Raw genomic sequence first — 24,177 nt, 5'->3', positions numbered from 1 at the left:
TAGTACACCTTACCTTCACCCCAGGAGTGTAGGAATGCCCATTCTAATGTCACTATTTGAATCAGCATTCGGGTGTATACTCATAGCCTGTGATGGGCAGATAATGTTAGAGGTAAATTCCAGTCTTGATCCCTAGCCCCATAAGACTTTAACTCATATGCTTCAGAAATATTACACCGATTTTCCTAGAAGGTTCTCCAAGCTTTCCTTACCCAGGTCCCTAAACGAGAAAGGAGATGGAGTATATAGTGAAATCATTGGCTGACATAAGGTAAAATCCTTGTCATGGAGTCCTTATTTTGTAGAAGTCATCTCATATGTCCCTAGAAACAGGGATGACATGTACCAGCTGCTATCTATCTGGCCCATGATTCTGTTGCCATAAAAATCCATGGTGGACATTTACAAATGGAAGCACATGTGTCAGATAGTAGGCTAGAGGTTTTCCTTCAGGATGTTTACCACCAGTTACTTCATCTTCCCCTGTAATCCATGACCTATGTGTATGTTGTGCCTGTGTAGGAGAATGAATTCCCTCTCCACCAACTCAGATGCAAGCAGGCACTGGAACAGGGAATGGAGGGGCAAGGCTTAATTTCAGAGGCACTGGCCAGCTGCCAAACTGTGGCAAGACCTGCCACTACTCTTTCATGGAAGCTAAAGAGCACCAGCCCATCCAGAGACCACAGGAGTCAACACAAGAGGTTAACAAGGAAAACAAATGTAATTAGAAGGGTCTTACAGGCATGCTCCAGGTTCGTCTGCAGATTAAAGCAGGTTGAGGTCTGTGAGAACAGGAGTAGTAAGGACCATGAAGCCAGTGAGGAACAGCTCAGTATATCTGTGTCTTCTCTCGCTGGCTTTTCCAGGAAGCTCTTTGAACCTCGAGATGTTTGGCCCACACAAGTTCCATTTGCATTGCCTTGCATATATGAAGGGCAAGGGTTTTTGGACCACAAAGAGCTTAGGTTCAAGAGGTACATCAACAGGCTGTTTCTGTTCAAAATCTGCAGGGACTGGACAGACTCTGGTACACTGTTTTGAAGAACGGTAGAAACGTTCAAATAATCCTAATAGGAGAGGAAGAAAAGAGTTCAAGGACCTGATAGCAGAGCCTCTCTGGATTATCTGAGACCCTTGAGACCCTGTTAGATATTCTTATTCAATGAGAGCATCTATTTGAGGGTAGGAACTACTACTCAGGGGGAGAAGGCCTCACTGCCCTAGGGGGGACTATGTGGTCCCCCAAATCCAAGGGGGAAAACAGTATGCTTGATCCTCAACTTTTTTGTTTGTTTTGGCTTTTTCTTTGTTTATATTTTTATTTTTTTCTTATTTTACATATCGATCCCAGTTCTGTTCCCTTCCCTCCCTTCTTCCCTCTTTCCCACCCTCCCATGCCCCTGACCACCTTCCCCTCCATCCCCCCCACTACATATATAGAGTGATGTCTTCCAGGAGAAGTCATCTAAATCTGTCAAGTCATTTGGAGTAGGGACTAGGCCCTCCCTCCTGCCTCTAGGTTAAGAGAGTATCCCTTCATGGAGGATGTGCAATCAGTGTCCTTTTGTGCACCAGGATACATCCTGGTTCCACTGTCAGAGGTCACTTAAACTGCCCAGGCCTTCTGAGAACTATGTTCAGGATGTCTGAGTTGGTCCAATGCTGGATTCCCAACTATCAGTCTGGGGGCCCATTAGCTCCTGCTAGTTCAGGTCAGCTGTCTCTGTGGGTTTCTGTAGCCTGGTCTTGTCCTGCATCTCTACATCTGGATTCCAATTTGGATCAGTGTTTAGTTGTGGGTGCTTGCTTCTGTTTCCACTAGATGAGGGCTCTATGATGGTAGATAAGTTAGTCATCAATCTCATTATCAGGGAAGAGCTTTTATGGTAGCCTTTCCACTCTTGCTCAAATTGCTACTTGAAGTCAGTCTTGTAGGTCTCTGGACATTTCTGTAGAGTTTTTTCTTCAAAACTATAATTGCTCCTTCTTGTATTCTCTCTCTCTCTCTCTCTCTCTCTCTCTCTCTCTCTCTCTCTCTCTCTCTCTCTCTCTAGTCTATTCCTTCCATGACTCAATCTTCCTAGTCCCACCTTCTTTCCTCCCCTTTTCTTTCTCCTAGCTCTCTCTTCACTCACTGTCCACCTCCACTACCAATATGCTCAGAAGATCTTGTAGGATTAAGATCTTGTAGGAAAGGACCCTTCTGTGATGTACCTTGTATGAATCTCTTAGAATCCTCCTTGTATCCTAGTTTCTCTGGCAGTGTGAATCCTTTGATCCATGTCTAAAATCCATATATAAGTGAGTACATACCCTGTACCTATTTTTGTAACTGGGTTACATCATTAAGGATGGTTTCTTCAAGTTCCATCCATTTGCCTATGAGTTTCAAGATTCCATTGTTCCCCCCCCCCCAGAGTAGTATTCCATTGTGTAATTGTGCCTCAACTTCTTTATCCATTCTTCAGTTGAGGGGCAATTAGGTTGCTTTCAGGTCCTTTCTATTACAAATGTGGCTACTACAAATATATTTGAACACATGTCTTTGTTGCATGGATATGGATCATTTGGGTATATGCCTAAGATGGGGGGTTGCCTGGTCTTGTGGTAGACTGATACCCATTTTCCTGAGGAACCACCATATTGATTTCCAAATGGCTGTACAAATTTGTACTCCCACCAGCAGTGTAGGAGTGTTCCCTTTTCTCCACATCCTCTCAGCATAAATTGTCATTGGTGTTTCTAATTTTAGCATTTTGGCAGGAGTAAGATGGTACCTCAGAGTTATTTTGATTTGCATTTCCCTGATAGATAAGCATGTTGAGCACTTTCTTAAGTGTCTTTCAGCCCCTTTGAGAGTGCTCTTGGAGCTGGGTCCACTGCTCAGTATGAGCATTGGGACACAGTGTGCATTCAGCACCCCCTCCATTTCCTTGGAACTTCCTGGGTTGGCTCTGAGAACACTGGACCTGCCTATCGATATGGGACCACCTTAAGACCACACTCACCTGATCTTTGGGCCCCATTGCATGCCCTCAGCTGGAAGTGAGTCTGGGACCAGTTCAGGCTGAATCTCCCCCACATCCTTCCCTGGGAACTCCCTGGCATAGCTCTGCATCTTGCTCCCCCCCTCCTCATAACCTTTCCATGAGTAGTACAGTCCTGATACTCTAGTCCATACACCACCAAGAGCCTGCCTTCCCCTCACCCTTTGTCTTGCTGGGCCCGCTGCTTGGGGTGAGCACTGGGCCAGAGTGAGGGTCCAACACCCTCTACACCTCCTTGGAACTTCCTGGGTCTGTTCTGAGCACATTGGACATGCCTATACAAGCAGGACCACCTTGAGGACACACTCACCTGATCTTTGGGCCCCCTCACCTGCATTTTGCCAGAGGTTAGACCTCCAAGAGAGAAATGTTCCTCCAGAGTACAGACATCCCACTCCTGACCCACCTACAACCACCAGAAGAGCAGGGTAGAGAAAGAGACTCCACCTGTACCCACTGAAAGAAGTGATGGGAAGATGGCAATACAAGAAGACACCCAAAACTAGAAGGACCAGTATGACACCGCCAGAGTCTAGGGACTCTATAACCAATTAGATCAGAACACACCAAAGCAGATGAAGCAGAAGAGAATGACTTAAAAAATGACTTCATAAAAATGATAAAGGCCCTCAAAGACTACATGAGAAAATACCTTAAAGGAATGGAAGAAAAAACAAACAAGAAATTGGAATAAATAGAGGAAAAGACCCAAAAAATTGCAAGAAATGAACAAATCTTCTAAAATTAGTAAGGAGAGCCAAGAAAAAACAATCAAACATATGAAGGAAACAATTAAGACAGTTCAAGACTTGAAAACTGAAATAGAGACAATAAAGGAAACACAAACTGAGGAATGTTGGAAGTAGAAAAACTGCGTAAACAAACCAACAGAATACAAGAGATCAAAGAGAGACTCTCAGGTGTTGAAGATAACCTACAGGAAATAGATTCATTGACCAAAGAAAATCTTAAATCCAACAAATCCTTAACACAAAATACCCAGGAAATGTGGAACACTGTGAAAAGGCCAAACCTACGAGTCCCTGCCTGCCTGATTTTGATCCTATTGCTGGGTCTCTGCTGGACCACCAGTCCTCTACCAGAGTTCCACCTATCCCCTCGGGACCACCCTGAATTTCCACCTGCCTGATCTTTGACCCCCATCGCCAGGCCTCTACTGGAGGTCAGTCTGGGACCAGTTCAGGTCGAATCCACCCCATACCCTTCCCTGGGAACTCCATGGGTTAGCCCCGAATCTCCTTTCCCCTATATTCTGTCATAGATTAGAAGACATCTAGTAATCTGATCCAAAAACCCCTACACCAAGAACCTGCCCTCCCCCCCATCCTGTGCCCTACTGAACCCACTGACCCATTGCTCTGGTTGAGCACTGAGCCAGAAGGTGTGCCCAACTATCCTTCCACCTCCTGGGAACTTCCTGGATCTCCTCTAAGAACACCAGACCCACCTATCCACTCAGGACCACCCTGACTGATCTTTGACCCCCACCGCCTGGCCTCTGCCTGAGCACCTGGACTCTGTGTGAGACCCACCTACCCACATGGGACCACCCTGAGACCCTGTCTGGCTGATCATTAACTCCCGTCACCAGGACTCTGCCAAAGAGAGCTTGACTCACCCAGACCTACAGACATCAAACTCCTGCCACACCTATGCTCACCGGGAGAGTAGCCTAGAGAGGGAGAGAAACTCCACCTGCACCCACTGAAGAAGCAATGGGAAAGTGGCAATACAAGAAAACACCTAACAATAGAAAGACAAGCATGACACTACCAGAATCTAGGGACTCTACACCAACTAGACCTGAACACACCAAGGCAGATGAAGCAGAAGAGAACAAATTAAAAAATATCTTCATAAAAATGATAGAGGCCCTCAAAGACTACATGAGAAAATCCCTTAAAGAAGTGGAAGGAAAAAAAATGGAAGAAATGAACAAATCTTTTAAAGAAATTAAGGAAAGCCAAGAAAAACCAATCAAACAGTTGAAGGAAACAACTCAAACAGTTCAAGACTTAAAATCTGAAATAGAGACAATAAAGAAAACACAAACTGAGGGAATGCTGAAGTAGAAAAACTGGGCAAACAATCGGGAATTACATATGCAAGTATAACAAAATACAAGAGATGGAAGAGAGAATCTCAGGTGCATTGACCAAAGAAAATCTTAAATCCAACAAATCCTTAACACAAAACATCCAGGAAATGTGGGGCACTGTGAAAAGGCCAAACCTAACAATAACAGTCATAGAAGAAGTCGAAGAAGCCCAGCTCAAAGGTGCAAAAAACATATTCAACAAAATCATTGAAGAAAACTTTCCCAACCTGAAGAAGGACATACCCATGAAAGTAGAAGAAGCATATGGAACACCAAATAGACTGGACCAAAGACAAAAAGACCCCTCAATACATAATAATCAAAACACCCAACATACAGAATAAAGAAAGAATATTGAGAGCAGTGAAGGAAAAATGACAGGTACCGAATAAAGGCAGACCTGACTTCTTCATGGAAACTCTCAAGGTGAGAAAGGCCTGGATAGATGTTCTACAAGTACTAAGAGTCCATGGATTCCAGCTCAGACTGCTATACCCAGAAGTACTCTCAAACATTATAGACAGAGAAAACAAGATATTCAATGTCAAAGTCAGATATTCACAATATGCATCTACAAATCCAGCTCTACAGAAAATTCTGGAAGGAAAACTCCAACCCAAAGAAGTTAACTACACTCACAAAGGTATAGGCAATAGATAATCCTCTTCACCAGAACCCAAAAGAAAAAGTAGGGCAAATATACTCACAAAACCACTGTCAACAACAAACCTAAAACAAACAAGAATTAACGATCAATGGTCCTTACTTTCCCTCAACATTAATGGTCTTAACTCTGCTATTAAAATAGTCACAGGCTAATAGAATGGATACAAAGACAGAATCCATTCTTCTGTTGCATAGAAAAATATATGTAAGCTTCAAAAACAGACAGTTCCTTAGGGTAAAGAGTTGGGAAAAGATCTTTCAATCTAATGGACCCAAGAAGCAAGCAGGTATAGCTATCCTTATATCTAACAAGTTAGATTTAAAACCAATATCAATCAAAAGAGATGAAAAATGTCATTTCATACTCATCACAGGAGAAATCCATCAGTACAAAGTCTCAATTCTGAACATCTGTGCCCCAAATACAAGGCACCCCAGTCATAAAAGAAACATTACTAAAGGTCAAAGCTCACATAAGACCTCATACACTCACAGGGGGAGACTTCCACAACCACTCTCATCACTAGACTGGACCAACAGACAGAAACTTAACAAAGAAAAAAAAGAGTTATGTCTCAATTGGATTTAACAGTCATCTATAGAAAATTCCATCTAAAAACAAAAGAATATACCATCTTCTCACCTCTACATGGAGCTCTAAAATAGACCACATACTAAGCAACATAACAAACCTCAACAGAAAAAATAAATGGAATAGCCCCCTTTACCTTTTCAGACCACCCTGTCCTAAAAAATTCAACAACAACAGAAATTGCAGAAACCCTACAAACTCATGGAAATTGAACAATGCACAATTGCACCATTCCTGGGTCAAGGAAGAAATAAAGAAAGAAATGAAAGATTTCCTAGAATTCAACGAGAATGAAGACACAACATACCCGAACTTACGGGACACTTTGAAAGCAGTGTATGAGGAAATTTCATTGCACTAAGTGAAGAAAACAAAGGATAGTCACATTAGAGAATTAATAGTACACCTGAAAGCCCCTGAATAGAAAGAAGCAAACTCATCCCAGCAGAGGGCTGAAATCAACAAAGTCAACACTAGGAAAATACTACAAAGAATCAATGTAAGAAAGAGTTGGTTTTTTGGTGAAAATCAACAAGATAGACAAATATTTATCTAAGCTAACCAAAAAAGCAAAGAGAGAACATGCAAATCAACAAAATCAGAAATGAAAAGGGGTACATAACAACAAACAATGAAGAAATCCAGAGAATTTTCAGGTCATACTTTGAAAACCTGTACTCCATAAGATTTGAAAATTCAAAGGGAATGGACACATTTCTGGATAGCTATCACTTTCCAAAATTAATTCAAGAACAGATAAGCAACTTAAATAGACCCATAACCCCTAATGAATTAAAAGCCTCCCAACCCAAAAAGATCCCCCAGCCCTATGGCTTCAGTACAGAATTCTGCCAGAAATTCAAAGAAGAGTTATAAGCAATATTCCTCAATTTGTTCCACACAACAAAAACCGAAGGTTCATTACCAAACTATTTTTATGATGCTATGATACATTGGTACCAAAGCCATACAAGACACATCTAAGAAAGAGAACTACAGACCAATATCCCTCATAAACACTGATGCAAAAATACTCTATAAAATACTGGCAAATTGAATCCAAGAACATCAAAGAAATCATCCACCATGACCAAGTAGGCTTCATCCCAGGGATGCAGGGATGGTTCAACATATGAAAATCTATCAATGTGATACACCATATAAACAAACTGAAAAAGAAAAACAACATTATCATCACACTAGATGCTAAAAAAGCCTTTGACAAAATTCAACATTCTTTCATGATAAAGGTTTTATAGAGATCGGGGATAACAGGAACATACCTAAACATAGTAAAAGCAATATACAGTAAACCAACAGCCAACATAAAACTGAATGGAGAGAAGCTTAAGGCGATTTCTCCTAAATCAGGAACAAGACAAGGCTGCCAACTCTCTCCGTATCTCTGCAATGTTGTACTTGAAGTTCTAGCTAAAGCAATTAAGACAACAAAAAGAGATCATGGGGATACAAATTGGAAAGGAAGAAGTTGAACTTTCACTATTTGCAGATGATTTGATAGTATACATAAGTGACCTAAAAAGCACTACCAGGGAACTCCTACACCTGATAAACACCTTCAGCAAATTAGCAGGATACAAGATTAACTCCAAAAAATCAGTAGTCCTACTATATACAGATGACAAAGGAGCAGAGAAAGAAATCAGAGAAACATCACCCTTTACAATAGCCACAAACAACATAAAGTATCTTGGGGTAACACTTACCAAACAAGTGAAAGACCAATATAGCTAGAACTTTGTGTTTAAAAAAAAAAAAAGAAATTAAAGAAGATACCAGAAAATGGAAAGATCCCCCATGCTGTTGGACAGGTAGGATAAACATAGTAAAAATTGTAATCTTGCCAAAGAAATCTATAGATTGAATGCAATCCTCATCAAAATCCCAGCACAATTCTTCACTGAACTTGAAAGGATAATAGTCAACTTTATATGAAAAAAACCCAAAAGGCCCAGGATATCAAAAACAACCCTGTACACTAAAGGAACTTTAGGGGTCATCACCATCCCCAACTTTAACTGTACTATAGAGCTATAGTTCTGAAAACAGCTTGGTGTTGTCACAGAAATAGACAAGTAGATCAATGGAATTGAGTCAAAAATCCTGATATTACCCACACACTCATAAACCCCCAATTTTTGACAAAAGAGCTAAAATAATACAATGGAAGGAGGAAAGCATCTTCAACAAATGATGATGTTATAAGTGGATGATGGTGTGTAGAAGACTGCAGATAGACCCATGTCTATCGCCATGCATAAAGCTCAAGTCCAAATGGATCAATGACCTCAGCCATACTGAACCTCTTAGAAGAAAAATTGGGAGGTAACCTTGAACAAATTGGTATAGGAGACTGCTTCCTGACCATAACACCAGAGCACAGACAATGAGATTGGCAATTAATAAGTGGGACCTCCTCAAACTGAGAAGCTTGTGAAAGGTAAAGGACATAGTCAACAAGATCTTCACCAATTCCACATCTGACAGAGGGGGGCTGATTTCCAAAATATACAAAGTACTCAATCTACTCACCAAAACACCAAATAACCCGATTTAAAAAATGGGGTACAGAACTGAAGAGAGAATTCTCAATAGAGGAAATAAAAAAAGACTGAAGGACACTTAAGAAAGTGCTCAACATCCTTAACTATCAGGGAAATGCAAATCAAAACAACTTTGAGATACCATCTTATTCCTGCCAGAATGGCTAAAATTAGAAACACTAATGACAGCTTATGATGGAGAGAATATGGAGAAAGGGAACACTCCTCCACTGCTGGTGGGAGTGCAAACTTGTGGAGTGCAAACTTGTGGAGATCAGTATGGTGGTTCCTCAGGAAAATGGGACCTGGCAATTCTGCTCTTAGGCATATACTCAAATGCAACAAGGACATTTGTTCAATTGTGTTCATAGCAGCATTATTTATAATAGCAAGAATCAGGAAGCAACCTAGATGCTCCTCAACTGAAGAATGGATAAAAAAGATGTGGTACATTTACACAATGGAATACTACTCAGCAGAAAAACAAAAACAAAAACAAATCAAAACCATGGAATCTTGAAATTCGCAGGCAAAATGGTGGAACTTGAAGAACCCATTCTGAGTGAGGTAACCCAGTCTCAAAAGGAGGAACATGGGTTGTACTCAATCATATATGGATTTTAGACATAGAGCAAAGGATCACTAGCCTATAATTCTCACCACCAGAGAAACTTGGATCCAGGGAGTAACTTAAGTGATTCATACAAGATCCATCACAGAAGGGGAAAGGAACAAGATCTCCTGAGCATATTGGGAATGGGGGGGGGGGCGCAGTGAATGTAGAGGGAGTTAGGAGAAAGAGAAGGGGAAGATAGGAGAACATGTGGGACCAGGAAGATTGAGTTGGGTAATGAGTAGACAAGAGCAAAGTAAGAAATACCATAATAGAGGGAACCATTATAGGTTTGAAAAGTAAACTGACTGTAGAGAAGTGTCCAGAGTCCCCAACTAACAATCTGAGCAACAATTGAAAGGCTACCTTAAATGCCCTTCCATAATAAGGAGATTGATAACTGACTTATATGCCATCATAGAGCCCTCATCTAATATCTGATGGAAACAGAAGCAGATACACATAGCTAAACACTGAGCCGAACTTCTGGAATCCTTTTGCAGAGAGAGAGGAGTGATAAGAAAAGGTGTCAAGTCTAGGCTACAGAAACCCACAGAGACAGTTGACCTGAACAAGGAGGGGTTCATGGACCCCTCAGACTGATAGCTGGGAAACCAGCATTTACCGACTCAGACCCCCGAACGTGGGTCTCAGTTAGAAGGCCTATGAAAGTGGAACCAGGATGTATCCCTGGTGCATGAAAGGACTTTCAGAGCACTTTCCCCATGGAGAGATACTCCATTAACCTAGAGGCAGGAGGGAGGGCCTACTCCCTACTACAAATGACTTGACAGATTTAGATGACCCCTCCAGGAAGTCCTAATAGATGGTGACTGGCAACCTATATTAATGCACTCAGCAAACTACCTGCCATAATTGAAGTAGAGAGAAAAACTTTCCATGATAGAAACAGTCTAAAATGTTATATACAAGATCAATCCTATAGGAAACATGGGAAGAGATATTGCAAGCTGAAGACAGAAGTGAGCATAAACAAGAGATTGTAGAAAGACAACAAAGCTGTAATTACTGAAACTCAAAAGAGCTCTAACAACACAACTCCACTAAGAGTCAACAACACAATTACTGCAATCACTATTCATATTCAATACTAATTTTAAAAATCAATTACCTAACTTTCCAAGCAAATGATACAGGGTTCTACTTGGACTTTTCCTGTCACATGAGGCAGTTACCAAATAACTACACTGAGATTGTTAGGGTGGGAAAAAACAGCTTAACTCTCCAATGACCACAGGAAGCTAGAAGTTTAGAAAAGCCCTAAATACCTTAAATTCCACACCCTGTCCTCTGGCAGTAAGTAGATGAAAGGTCACATTCCTTCCTGTTTATGACAGGACCTTGAGTATGTGATCCTGGCCTGGTAAGATAACAGGAAATGAGCTAACTAACCTCTTATCTGACTTCATAAACTGCTTGTGTAACCCCTGCCCCAGTGACCTAACCTAACTGCCATTTGTCACCCCACCTAGGAGCCCACACAAATGCACACCTCCAGGGCTATAGAAAACTGATTGGTCTATAAAACACAGGCTTGGATGGTTTAAATAGATTGGCCCACACCATGTGGGCTCTGGATGCTATGAGATGATTGGTTTACAATGCTCGGGCTTTGTTGTAACCCTATAAAAGCTGTCTTAATTTTGTACTCAGGGTCCTCAGTCCTCTACCCTTGTGTGGCAGATGACTGTGGACCCCAGTGCACTTGGAATATAAAAGACCTCATGCTTTTACATCAAGACCACTTCTTGTGAGTGATTTGGGGTGTTGCCTTTCCTGAGTCGGAGCATGAAGGTCCATACTCTGTGGGTCTTTCAAGACTTATGAAAGTTTGATCAATGGGTTAGGTTCACGTATAGCTAGCTCTTATAAGTTAAATTAACCAACTTCTACTAATTTACATGCTGCCCTGAGGCTAATTTCCCTAGTCTACATACTTTCCATCCTGTTCATTCTACTTTACACATCCACACATCCACACTAAAGCAGCAGAAAACTGGTATGAGGCCCTCAACTGTGTTATGACATGGATGGAACCACTAAAAAAAATCCAGACTTAGTACAATGCTCAGTGAGAAAGGTGACACTGCTTGGTCTTGGCCACTTGGGTGTGGTAGTAAGCATCGGAGCACCTCTATGGACCCGGACCCAGACCTGGACCCATATATGGGAATTGATTCTATCTTGCCAGGAGTTCAGAGAGCTCAAATCACTGCTATTGTCCTTAAGACATTAGCTTACCAGCTACAGGATGCCTGGGCCTTGATGGTGAATGGCTCCTATCTAAATAACAATAGATTTGGGCACAGATTGGTTTACACTCACCCTGAATGGAGAGAGCAGTGCAGTTATGGAGTGCCTTTAGGATTAGGGACGCAATTGCTATCTAAATAATAATAATAATAATAATAATAATAATAATAATAAAAATAAAAGTCCTCTGCCATTGATCTCACCTTTGGTTGACTATTTAAGTTTGGTATGTGAATAAAATTGCGTATTCAGTATGGACTGAATCTGCCTTCCTGACATCGTTGATAGCTAGTCTTTCCCTCGTCCATTCTCCCTGACTCAGGAACAGACCTGGGGCTGATTGCCTGGATCCGATTGCAGCTCTAAATACTCAGGTCTATGACATATGGTGCCAAAACCTGGGACTGAGTACTGGGGATAAACGTGATGGATACCACAGAGGAATAGACATCACGTATGTACAAGTATGGAGAGCACGCAGAAAAAAGGGAAGTGCAGTGAGTGAACATTGAGAGCAAAACTGTATATAATCATATATATGAAACGGGAATGATAAAGAATAAACTATGGTTAGTTAACCTGGAGAGTGAAAATGTGTATAATTGTCAATATGAAACAGAAAAGTGTTAGATGATAAAGAAGTTAGTGAGTTAACCTTGAGAGTAAAAATGTATATAATTAGTGGTATGAGACAAAGATGACTGTATATTTACTTGGGTGTATCTTAATAACCAAGATTGCTGGAATAAAGCAGAATCAAGGACAGAAATGTTTAGAATTTGAAAGTTTTGTAAGGATCCATCCCCCTTGCAGAAGTCACCACTTTTGCAGCTGTCTCAGAACTGTGCCAGAGCTTGGGGTATCAAATGTGTGGCCCCTCATACACACTACATCAGCAGGACCTGTGGGAATTCAAAAATTCAACCACAATAGTGGTTATTAACTTTACAAACAGGTGCAGTCACAGATGACCTGCAGCAGGACAGCCCTGGCCCATCGAGCGAAGACAAGAAAAGGCTAGGCCTAGCCTGGAAGCCTACAGGCTTGGGAGATGCTGCCATGACTGATGGCCAGCCAGGTGTATGGAAAAATTAATGCAGCTTTTCAAAACCTGTTTTTAAGACCTTATAGGAAGAAAGGTTGAAAGACCAGCAGAGCATGGAACTTCATGCTCCCACTCAGGAAAGGCGACACCCCAAATTACTCATGAGAAGTAGTCTTGATGTAAAAGCATGAAGTCTTTTATATTCCAAGTGCACTGGGGTCCACAGTCATCTTCCACACAAGTGTAGAGGACTGAGGACCCTGAGGACAGAATTGAGACAGCTTTTATAGGGTTACAACAAAGCCCGAGCATTGTAAACCAATCATCTCATAGCATCCAGAGCCCACATGGTGTGGGCCAATCTATTTAAACCATCCAAGCCTGTGTTTTATAGACAAATCAGTTTTCTATAGCCCTGGAGGTGTGGGCTCCTAGGTGGGGTGACAAATGGCAGTTAGGTTAGGTCACTGGGGTGAGGGTTTCACAAGCAGTTTACAAAGTCAGGTAAGCGGCAAGGAGTGTGACCTTTCGCCTATTTACAGGCTTAGGGTAGGGTCTGGAATTTAAGGCATTTAGTATTTATAAACTTCTAGCTTCCTGGGGTCATTGGAGAGTTAGGCTGTATTTTTTCATCCTTACATTCCCCACTTCCTCTCTTGTTAATAGTTCTAATCTTAGAACTGGGAGGACTAAAGGGCAACCTCCTCTTGGCTCAGAAGGAAGACTCTTGTACTGTTGTCTAAGTACCATGATCTGAACTGGACTCACTTGTTTCCTCAGTAAGCAACAAGAGAGGAATAAAAATGAGCAGTTGTAAGAGGCTGTTCCTGGGTCCTATAACCTCGAGTGGTGTGGGGCTGGGTCCAGCGGAAGAGGACATATTCTGGAATGGCCGCAAAGTGGGCCTTTTCACCAAGTCTCAAGTTTTCCTGTGTGGTGACATCTAACATAGACTAAATCTCCAACTTGGAAGTGAAATGGAACTTCCAAGTCTCCTTTCACGGAGTATGCCTCTTGGAGCAGCTTCCACTTGAGTATCTTGGGCCTAGCAAACAAAGGCTTGGAGAACAGCACATCAGCACTATGTACAGAGGCAATTTCCACCAGTGGAGGGGGCCCCCCATAGAGCCATTTATAGGGCATCAGCCCAAATGGTCCAGGGGTGTTTCTAACCCTGAAAAGCACAAAGGGTAGGAGAGCTACCCGATCATTAATGCCAGTCTCTGTGGTTAATTTAGTGAAGGTCTCTTTAATGGTTTTATTATCCTTTTTACCTGAGCTTTGGGGTTTGTATGCACAATGTAATTTCAATCAATCCCCCGTGTCTTGGCCAGTTACTGACTTACCTGGGCAACAAAAACTGGACCATTGTCTGATCTTACTACTTTAGGTATTAAAAATCTATGAAAAACTTTTTTTTAGTAATTTTTTTAGCCACCATGGTTGAGGTTTATAGATAGCCCTGTGCACATGTGCAGTTGCAAAAGCATACCTGCTGCTTGTGTAATGTTTATGGACTTCTCTACCCACAAGCTACCCACAAGGCTTGTATAAAGGCCATGAGCTCAGCTTTTTGTGGTGAGGTTCCTTCCAGCAGGCTACTGGCCCAGACTGTGCAGGTTCTGTCCACCACCGCCACCCCAGCCCTTCCTTTACCTTTTACCATGTAACTGCTCCCATCAGTGAACCAGGTCAGCACCTCCCTGGCCAGCAGGATGTCTGTAAGATCTTTGCGAACCTCAGTCTCTCTAACAGTCATGAGTCACTGGCTATAGGATCAAGCTTCTTTGACAGATAAGCAACAGGTCTTTTATATGCCCTAGGGATTTGGTCAAAATTCCCACATAAAGGGTAAAAGGTTTAGTTACATCAGGGAGGGCCAGAGCAGGTGTGCTCAGCTGGGCATCAAATGCCTCCTGAGGCCCAAGAGAATTTTTTTTTTCTTTAGTTGGTGGGTAGAGTAGAGCTGCTAAGGTTGAGAACCTCAGGGTCCATAGCCTGCAAAACCCAGCTGTTCCCAGAAATTTTCTTACTTGCCTGGCCATGGTTGGGGCTGGTATCTGGCCTAGAGTTCTCTTCTGGGCCTCTGTTGTCAGCCATTGTTGTCCATCCTGTAGACTGTACCCTAGGTACTTTACCTCTCTTCTGCAAATCTGAGCCTTTTTGGATGAGGCTTGATAGCCTAGTCAGACAATTTCAGCAGCAGTGCTTTTGTTCCCTCCAAGCAGTTCTGTTGGGTGGCTCTCGCTAGAAGTAAGTCATCCACATACTGGAGGAGGGCCACATGGGGGTGTTGGTTCCTGAAGCTGGCCAGATCTTTATGAAGGGCCTCATCAAAGACGGATGGGGAGTTTTAAAACTCCCTTGGGGCAGTCCGGGTCCCTCCATTCAAAGGCAAAAAGCGGTTGGCTGGTGGAATGTAACCTGGAACAAGTGGGATATCTGGTCCACGCCAAGGTTCACTGTTCTTCAGATAGTCCATGAATACTGCCATTGCCCTGTGGCACCAATTACTTAAGATTTTTTGTCTTTTAATTTTTTAAATGGCTGTATCAGCACGGAATGCTCCGTTCTGGTATCCACCAAAAGTTTAACTTGTTGCCCCTCCATTTTTAAAGTTACCTTGGGCTCAGGGAGGGGTCCAAACCCTGTTTTTCTTAATCTTTATCTTTCCCTAGTGCTAGGTAGGACCTTCGATCCCTTGTTTGTCTTCTTGGGGCAGTCCTTTGCCCAGTGTCCTTTCTCTTTATAATATGTACATTGGTCCTTGTCAAGCAGGGTCCTGTTGCCCAGGTTCCCTGTTTTAATTTTCTAACTTCTCTCTCTCTCTCTCTCTCTCTCTCTCTCTCCTGTCTTTCCCTTTAACCACTGTGGCCAAGATTTCAGTTAAAATTTTCCTCTTTTCTGTCATATCTCTTCATCTCCTTCTCTGTCCCTTCAGTACACTTTCTCTGTCTCTCCTTCTCTTTCTCGGACTCCCTTTTGTAATAATTTTTTTCTCTGCCTCTTTCATTAAATCATATAACTCAGCTTCTTGTAACCCTTCCAGTCTCTGGAGTTTCTTTCTACTATCTGGGCCTGATTGTCCTATGAAGGCCAGAGCCACCGAAGCTTTTCGGGCTTCTGAGGCAGGGTCAAAAGAAGTGATTGCTTTACTTTAGCCAAATTGGTGGGCAGTCTCATTGCACCTCAGAGACTTGCCACCAGAGCCTGGCGATGGATTTTCAAACTCTCTCTACCTTCAGCAGTGTTGAAGTCCCAAATGGGGCAAGTCAAGGGGAATCCTGTGTGTCAATCTCATTTTTTCATCTACGTGGGCTGCCCATCAGCCCCAGGGATATTTTTTTTTTCTAGCCTCTAGCAGCAGCTGTTGACAATCATCTCAAATAGCCTGGTGAGATAACTTAAGAGACTTCACCAACCCCATAAGGCTTTGGGGATCCTCTGAAAAAAGGTGGTGGTTAGCTTTCCAATTACAAAGATCTGGGGAGAAGCTCTTTGCACTGGAGGCTGCAATCTGGCCTCCTATACTGGGGGGGGGGCAAATGTGCGCAGTGGCAAGGTCATAACCCCGTCTGTCCATTCTGGCTTGGCTCCTCCCTTGCTACCCAGGCCCATCACAGCTTGGCTGCAGCTCGGCCTGAGCTGCTCCAGTGGCCCTGCCCCACTCCTGGGGCGGGGGACATGCCTGCTCACAGTCTTGCTGGGTCTCCCAGCCCCAAAGATGGTCCTGCGCCAGTGCTCATGGGCAGCGGTCAGGATGAGAGCCAGGTCTAGTCTGAAAAACAGCTACCTTAATAGCTTGAATAATCTTAGAATTAAAAGGGTTTCCTCTGGTGGCCATGTTGGCCAATCAGGTACAAAAAGTCTGCCAAATCTCTTCCTAACCTCAACTGACAAATTATGGGCCCAAGACTTAACTTCAATCCAGTGGTCAAGAGTCAAACTAAAGGGAGTCGTCAGTCATCACAGTCTGTCCTATGATAAAGCTACAGACAAAGACACCAAAGACATACAGAATGAAAACACATGAAACAGAAACAGATCCAGATACAGGCGACCAGTCCGCATCTTCCACAAGCAGGCAAAAGAATCAAACAACAATGGAGGAAGCTTCAGCTTCAACAACAGAGCTCTCTCCTACCAACCGACAGAAGGAGCCAACAGGCGTCCCCGTGGCTCCCATACCCCCCTGAGGGGTCCCTCAGGGCAACAGCCTGTGGTCCCCCTAGCATGTTTGCTGATCACAGTCCTCTGGTCCTTATGGCTCGAGAGGACAGCTGCAAACCAAAACCAAAAATGCGTGTTCCAGAAAAACAGATACCCAGAACAGAGACACCAGCCAACACACACACACACACACACACACACACACACACACACACACACACACACACACCAGTGGGGATTCCCATACCTCTAAGTCGGTTCTTGGGTGAGAGGGGTGGTCTCGGATTCCCAGCCAACGCATCAAATGAAAGACCCACACAGCATGGAACTTCACACTTCGACTCATAAAAGGCAACACCCCAAATCACTCAGGAGAAGTGGTCTTGATGCAAAAGCATGAGGTCTTTTATATTCCAAGTGCACTGGGGTCCACAGTCATATGCCACACAAGGGTAGAGGACTGAGGACCCTGAGTACAGAATTGAGACAGCTTTTATATGGTTACAACAAAGCCTGAGCATCATAAACCAATCATCTCATAGCATCCAGAGCCTGCGCGGTGCAGACCAATCAATTTAAACCATCCAAGCCTGTGTTTTATAGACCAATCAGTTTTCTATAGCCCTGTGGGTGTGCATTTGTGCGGGCTCCTAGGTGGGGTGACAAATGGCAGTTAGGTTAGGTCACTGGGGTGAGGGTTTCACAGGCAGTTTACAAAGTCAGGTAAGCGGCAAGGAGTGTGACCTTTTGCCTATTTACTGGCTGAGGGCAGGGTCTGGAATTTAAGGTACTTGGTATTTTTAAACTTCTAACTTCCTGGGGTCATTGAAGAGTTAGGCTGTATTTTGCCATCCTTACATTAGATAAATTTGGATTTGATCAGGTTTTGGAGGTTCAGATACTCAAGTTTTAGCTATAGCTGTTGTATTACAAGAGATTTCAGTTAAGGATGTTTTATTTAAGCAAACTAATCATGGCCTAGGGAAAAGGAGTCTAAAAGATGTATGTATATATGTTCTGTATGTATGGTGTGGCCACATGAATCTGTGAAGTATGATTGTGAAGGTTTGAATCCTAACTAAAGGACCTACTTGAATTGTTTTAGATATAGTTGAAAAGGGTGCCAGGTCATGCCCTGGCCTGTGGGGTCAGTGGACAGGGACCCTGAGGAAGGGAGAATGAAGGGACAAGAGACATGAGAGATGGAGACAAGACAGTATTCTGATCATGTCTAATTTATTGAATATAACCATGGGGTTTAAGTAGTAGAGCAATGAATGAATAGGCCAAAGGGAGGATGTGAGGGAGGCAGAATGTCCTTCCAAGCAGAATGCAGGTGTTCTGCTATAAGATAATTTGCCATATAAGCCTGTAGCTGGGACTCTTTCAGGGTCAGGCTGCATCATATGCTTAACAGTCACAGGGGAATAGAAAATTGTCAGTATGTTAGTATCTAAGAGAGTAGTAGGAAAGATGGCTGTTAAGATGCTAACTTTGCTCTGGGGTTCCCCACAAAGTCAGCCAGTATTTTAACAGGAAAGGCTGACACATGGTGGTCCCCAGAGCAAATCGATGGGAAAGGGCCAAAGCCAGTATGGCCTGGGAGCCAGAGGAATCTGTATGTATGCTTCAATAGCCTTTAGCAGAGGAGAGGATACAGAAATTTTCTTAATTTGTGGTTAAAAAAGAAATTGAGAGAATGGAGGTTAATAGAAGATTTGAAAAAAAGCTAGTGAGAAAAAGCCTCGGGGAACTATAGCCCTGTTAGCCTCAGCCTAGGAAGGTATCTGTGTAGATGCAAATGAGACAATGTCAACTAATGAAAGCTTTACAGGTCTGATTAGAAAAGACAGCCACCAACAAGGTTTCAACCTCAGAGATGGGGATGCTAGCTCTTCCCACTAGTGTTTATGGTCTGTTGCCAGATGACACAGTAGGATTATTATTAGGAAGAAGTAGCACAGGGAATTTTTGTTGCTCCTGGAGTGATTGATGCTAATCTTGAGGCAGAAATAAAGATTATGACTCATTCTCTAAATGGAATATCAGTGGTAAAGTCAGGCCAGAGACTTGCTCAATTGATCTTACTCCCCCATGAGAAAACAGAACCAGGTTAAGAGAGATAAGAGGAAGGTCTTGGTTTGGCTCATCTGATGCTTATTGGCTGCAAGCCATTGGTCGGTAGCACCCAGAAATCACCTTGTATATAAACAGCCAGGCCTTTTCTAGGCTCTTACACTCCCACATGGAAAGATCAGTTATTACTGCCTTCAGCATGGCCAAAGACCTTTACACAGCTGCAAGGAATTGGTCAGACTCAGAATCCAGAACAGAGTTTTAATGAACTTGTTTGGAGAGATGAGGAATGTCATAAAGGGACTTTTCAGCCATTTATTCTTCCTCATTTACTTGTAATAAATTTGTGGGGCCAAAACATTATGGCCAGAACTGGAGTACTTATATAGCCCCAATGAAGTTCTTACTAATCAAATATTCCACCAGGGAGTGTTACCCAATTAAGGACTAGGCAGAGAGAATCAAGGGAGAGTTGATCCTATCTTCCCTAGTGAGAAACATCCCAGAGAGTGTTAGGGCATTTTCAGCAGAGGTCACTGGGATGCCTGCACTCCATGCAGACCCTATTATATGGAAAAGCAATGAATCAGTATGGATAGATCAGTGGCCTCTATCAGAACAAAAAGTACAAGCGGCTGAGCAGTTAGTTTAGGAACAGCAGGACAGTGGTCAAATTGTGCCTTCTAATTCCCCATGGAATTCTTCTATTTTTGTGATTGAAAAGAAGTCAAGGAAATGGAGATTGATATAAAATTTGAGAAAAGTGAATGAGACCATGCAGTTAATGAGAACTCTACAGCCAACGTTGCCGAATCCTGAGGCTGTACCTAAAGATATCTATAAGATTATTGTAGATTTAACGGATTGGTTTTACACCATCACTTTGGCTCAAGATTGTCATAGATTTGCATTTAGTGTTCTGTCAGTTAATTTTAAGGAACCCATAAGGAGGTACTATTGGAATGTCTTGCCCCAGGGCATGGCTAATAGTGCAGTGTTGTGCCAAAAGTTTGTGGCTCAAGCTACACAAGTTATTAGGGATGAATTTTTGCAGGCCTATATGGATGATATTTTGCTTGCCCGTAAGAGTGAGGAAGTTTTGCTTGCAACATATGGACAACTACAGCAGAACCATGTTGCTGCTACTAGAGCTTGGAAAGCCCTGCCTAATAAGGCTGCAGGGGATCAACTATATAAGGTATTACTGGGATCGTCTGAGCCCTATTCAGAATTTGCAGACCACCTCCTACACCTGGCCAGTCACATTTTTGGTGAAGTTGAATATGCCATACCCATAGTTAAACAATTGGCATTTAAAAAATGCAAACAAATATTGTAAAGAGGTTCTACATCCCCATACGGGTAAGAGTCTTAATGATTATATACGAATATTTTGGGACATAGATGGTCATCACATTATGGTTATAGCTTCAGTCATGAAAGGAGGTGGTAACAATGGAGGAGCCAGGCCAAAGACTTGTTTTGGATGTGGGTAGCCATGACATTTCAAAAGTAACTGCTCCCAGAGTGTGATAACACAACTGGTTATTCTGCCTATGTTCAAAACCAACAGTCCCCTTTTAAAGAACACCAGGAGATCTGCTGGTTTTGGGTCCACAGGCTCCATGGATGCCTTTTGGGTATCAAGTCTTGAAAAACACCCCATGCTCACCCTTACCATACAAGGTAGACAATTTTCTGGACTTGGTGATACTAGAGCTGACTCCTCAGTAATAGCAAAAAAATCATTGGCCACAAGTATGGCCTCTTCAGATGTCCTCCATTCATTTACAAGGAGTGGGTAGTACTCCAGAATGTAGCACTCAGCTTCTTAAATGGTCAGATGATAAAAGACATACAGGTCTTTTTCAAAATTTGTGTTAAGTCATATCCATGTGAATCTTTGGAAAAGAGATGCACATAAGTTGTATGCAATTGCAAGTAGCAGGTGTTAAGGTAGGGAGAAGTGGAATCAGAATCTCCTTGTAAAATGTCAAGTAAGGATCTAAGCTGTCCAGTGGTTAGTGCCAAACTAGATACCATTTTCCTCTCCCTGTCTTCCTCCCTCTCTTCCCCCCTCTCTCCCTCCCTCCATCTCTCTCTCCCTCTTTTCCTCACTCCCATGCCCCCTGACCAAAATCCCATCCCATTCTCCCCACACACACCACAGGGAGAGTGGAGCCTTCCAGGAGGGGTCAACAAAATCTGTCAAGTCATTTGGTCTAGTGACTAGGCCCTCCCTCCTGCTCCTATGTTAAGGGAGTATCCTTCCATGGGGACTGTGCTCCCGAAGTCCTTTTGTGCACCAGGGATACATTCTGGTTCCACTGTCAGACGTCCCATAGACTGCCCAGGCCTTCTAACTGAGACCCATGTTCAGGAGGTCTGAGTCAGTTCAATGCTGATTTCCACGCTATCAGTCTGGGGACCTATTAGCTCCTCCTTGTACATGTTAGCTGTCTCTGTAAGTTTCTATACCCTGAACTTGTCCTTCCTCTCTGTAACTGGGTTCCAGTTCAGCTCAGTGTTTATCTGTGGGTGTCTGCTTCTGTTTCCAGCAGCTACTAGATGAAGGCTCTATGATGGTGGATAAGATTTTTTTTTCACAGAGTAGTATTCCAGTGTATAAATGTGCCACATCTTCTTTATCCATTCTTCAGTTGAGCAGCATCTAAGTTGCTTCCAGGTTCTTGATATTACAAATAATGCTGCTATGAACATAGTTCAGCCCTCCGTCAGATGTGGGGTTGGTGAAGATCTTTTGCCAGTGTGGGTTGCCGTTTGGTCTTGTTAACAGCATCCTTTGCCTTACAGAAGCTTCTCAGTTTGAGGAGGTCCCATTTATTAATTGTCAATCTCAGTGTCTGTGCTAGATGGGTCTATCTGAAGTGTTCTACACGCTATTGTGTGTAGAAGTTGTGCCAGCACCATTTGTTGAAGATGCTTTCTCCCTTTGATTGTATACTTTTAGCTGTTTTTTCAAAAATCAGGTGTTCGTAACTCTGTGGAGGAGTTGTTGGACCTGCTCTTTTGCCCAATGCTCAACAAGAGTAGTGGAGCAGTGGGCTCAGTAGGGCACAGGGTGGGGGTAAAGGCAGGTTCTGAGTAGGAGTTGTGAATCAGAGTACTAGGAGTGTTCTTTCTGTGGACAGGATATAGGGGGAATGGGATTCCGGACTAACTCAGGGAGTTCCCAGGGAAGGGTGTTGGAGAGGATTTGACCTGAACTGGCCCCAGACTCTTCTGTGGCAGAGGCTGGGAAATTGGGGTCAAATATCAGGCAGGCAGGGACTCTGGGTGGTCCTGAGTGGATACGAGGGTCTCCAGCAGAGGCCTGGCGGTGGAGCGCCATTGTTGATATTAATCCTAAAACAGTGCTTTCAAGATGATGAGAGAGTTGTTTATGAAGCAGCCTGCAAAGCTCATGTAACCTTCCACCTTAATGCAGGGTCACTTAAATTCCATTTTAAAATTACTAGACACAAAGCTATTAATATAGTTAAGAATTGTCCACTATGTGCAGAGGAGTTCTTATGTGGTCCACACCTTGGAGTCAACCTTTGGTGTAGCACACCTAATGATATCTGACAGATGGTTGTTACTCATATTCCTTCCTTTGGCCAACTACAATTTGTTCATGTATCTGTGGATACCCATTCTTATCTCATATTTGCATTTGCCTCTGCCCATAGTGGAGAAAGGCTTAAGGATGTTAAGAGCCATTGCTTGCAAGCCATTGCTTAAATGGGGTTGCTAGAACAATTAAAAACTGACAATGTCCTGCTTATACTAGTCAGGGTTTCAACTCTTTTTGCATTTTTTTTATTCCACATAAGACGGGCATCCCTCATAGTCCTCAATGCCAGGCCAAGGAGGAGCATGCACATAGCACAGTTAAACCCTATCTTCATTTTAAAAAAGGTATGTGGGGGGAGGGAGGGAATTTACAAGGTCTCCTCATAATCACCTTTCACTTGTACTTTATATTTTAAATTGTGTAACTATTGATGGTATTGCAGTTAAATAAGGATCAGGATAAACAAATAGGCCGAATAGATGTTTATTCAGGGAGAAATAACTTACAACCTAGACAGATGAACACCAGCAAGTTCCACCAGATGCTCTCCTCTCTGCGTCTGGCCAGCAAGACAACATTCCCCGGCTCCTCCTCAGACCTCCTTCCACAGGTCACTTCGGCCCATGGCTCCACCCCAATGGGCATGGTCAGTGCCCCAGTAGGAGACAAAGTGAATATCTCACTACAATTCCCCTTTAAGTCTAAAGAAAAGATTTAGGCTTGATACAAAACTATATACAAAATAGTGAATAACAAATGTGCTCTAAGAAAAGGAAAATTGAGAACAAAATGACCTACATATCTAGTCCTAGGGTAAAGGCATAACGGAGTTTACAATAGAGTTGTCCTAAGCTAGAAAACTTAAGTCTAGCACCTAATATATCTAACTAGGATGAGAGAATAATAGTTGTGATAGTTTAATCTTCAACCTCATCAAGACCTGAGAAGGAAAATAACAATACTAGGGTAGACAGGAAGTGCAGGTGGGTACCTTCCAAAAGGTGCAGTGAGGACAGAAACAGCAAGCTACCTGGACAGTCACCCTAGTTCTCACAGCAATGTTGGTACACCCAGTTTTGGCTAAGGCCAAGAGAACTTGACAGACCACAACAACAGCAGGGAGGTAGAATGGCTGTCTTACCCTGACTTGGCAAGGTCAAGCAGTTTTTTATATTTGTCTCCTGCAAGCAGGAGACTGCATGCCCAAATCAATGATCAAGGTAGGGGCAGTTCTTTGCCCAAGAGGCCATTAGCTGAGGCGAGAATGGGCTCCAGCAGGAGCAACAACAATGTCCAACATATTTTCGGGAAAGTGCACGGTGCTGTCAGGAGCAACAGTGTCTCATGTCAACGGAGTACTAATATTAAAACATTTAAATGTCATGTTCTGCATGTCTATGAAGTGATTGAAGATTAAGCATCTATGTCTGA

Source organism: Phodopus roborovskii, unplaced genomic scaffold (genome assembly GCF_943737965.1).
Source record: "Phodopus roborovskii unplaced genomic scaffold, PHOROB, whole genome shotgun sequence".
NCBI lineage: Eukaryota > Metazoa > Chordata > Mammalia > Rodentia > Cricetidae > Phodopus > Phodopus roborovskii.
The sequence above is the reverse complement of the archived record's forward strand: the minus strand, read 5'-3'. Positions refer to the sequence as shown.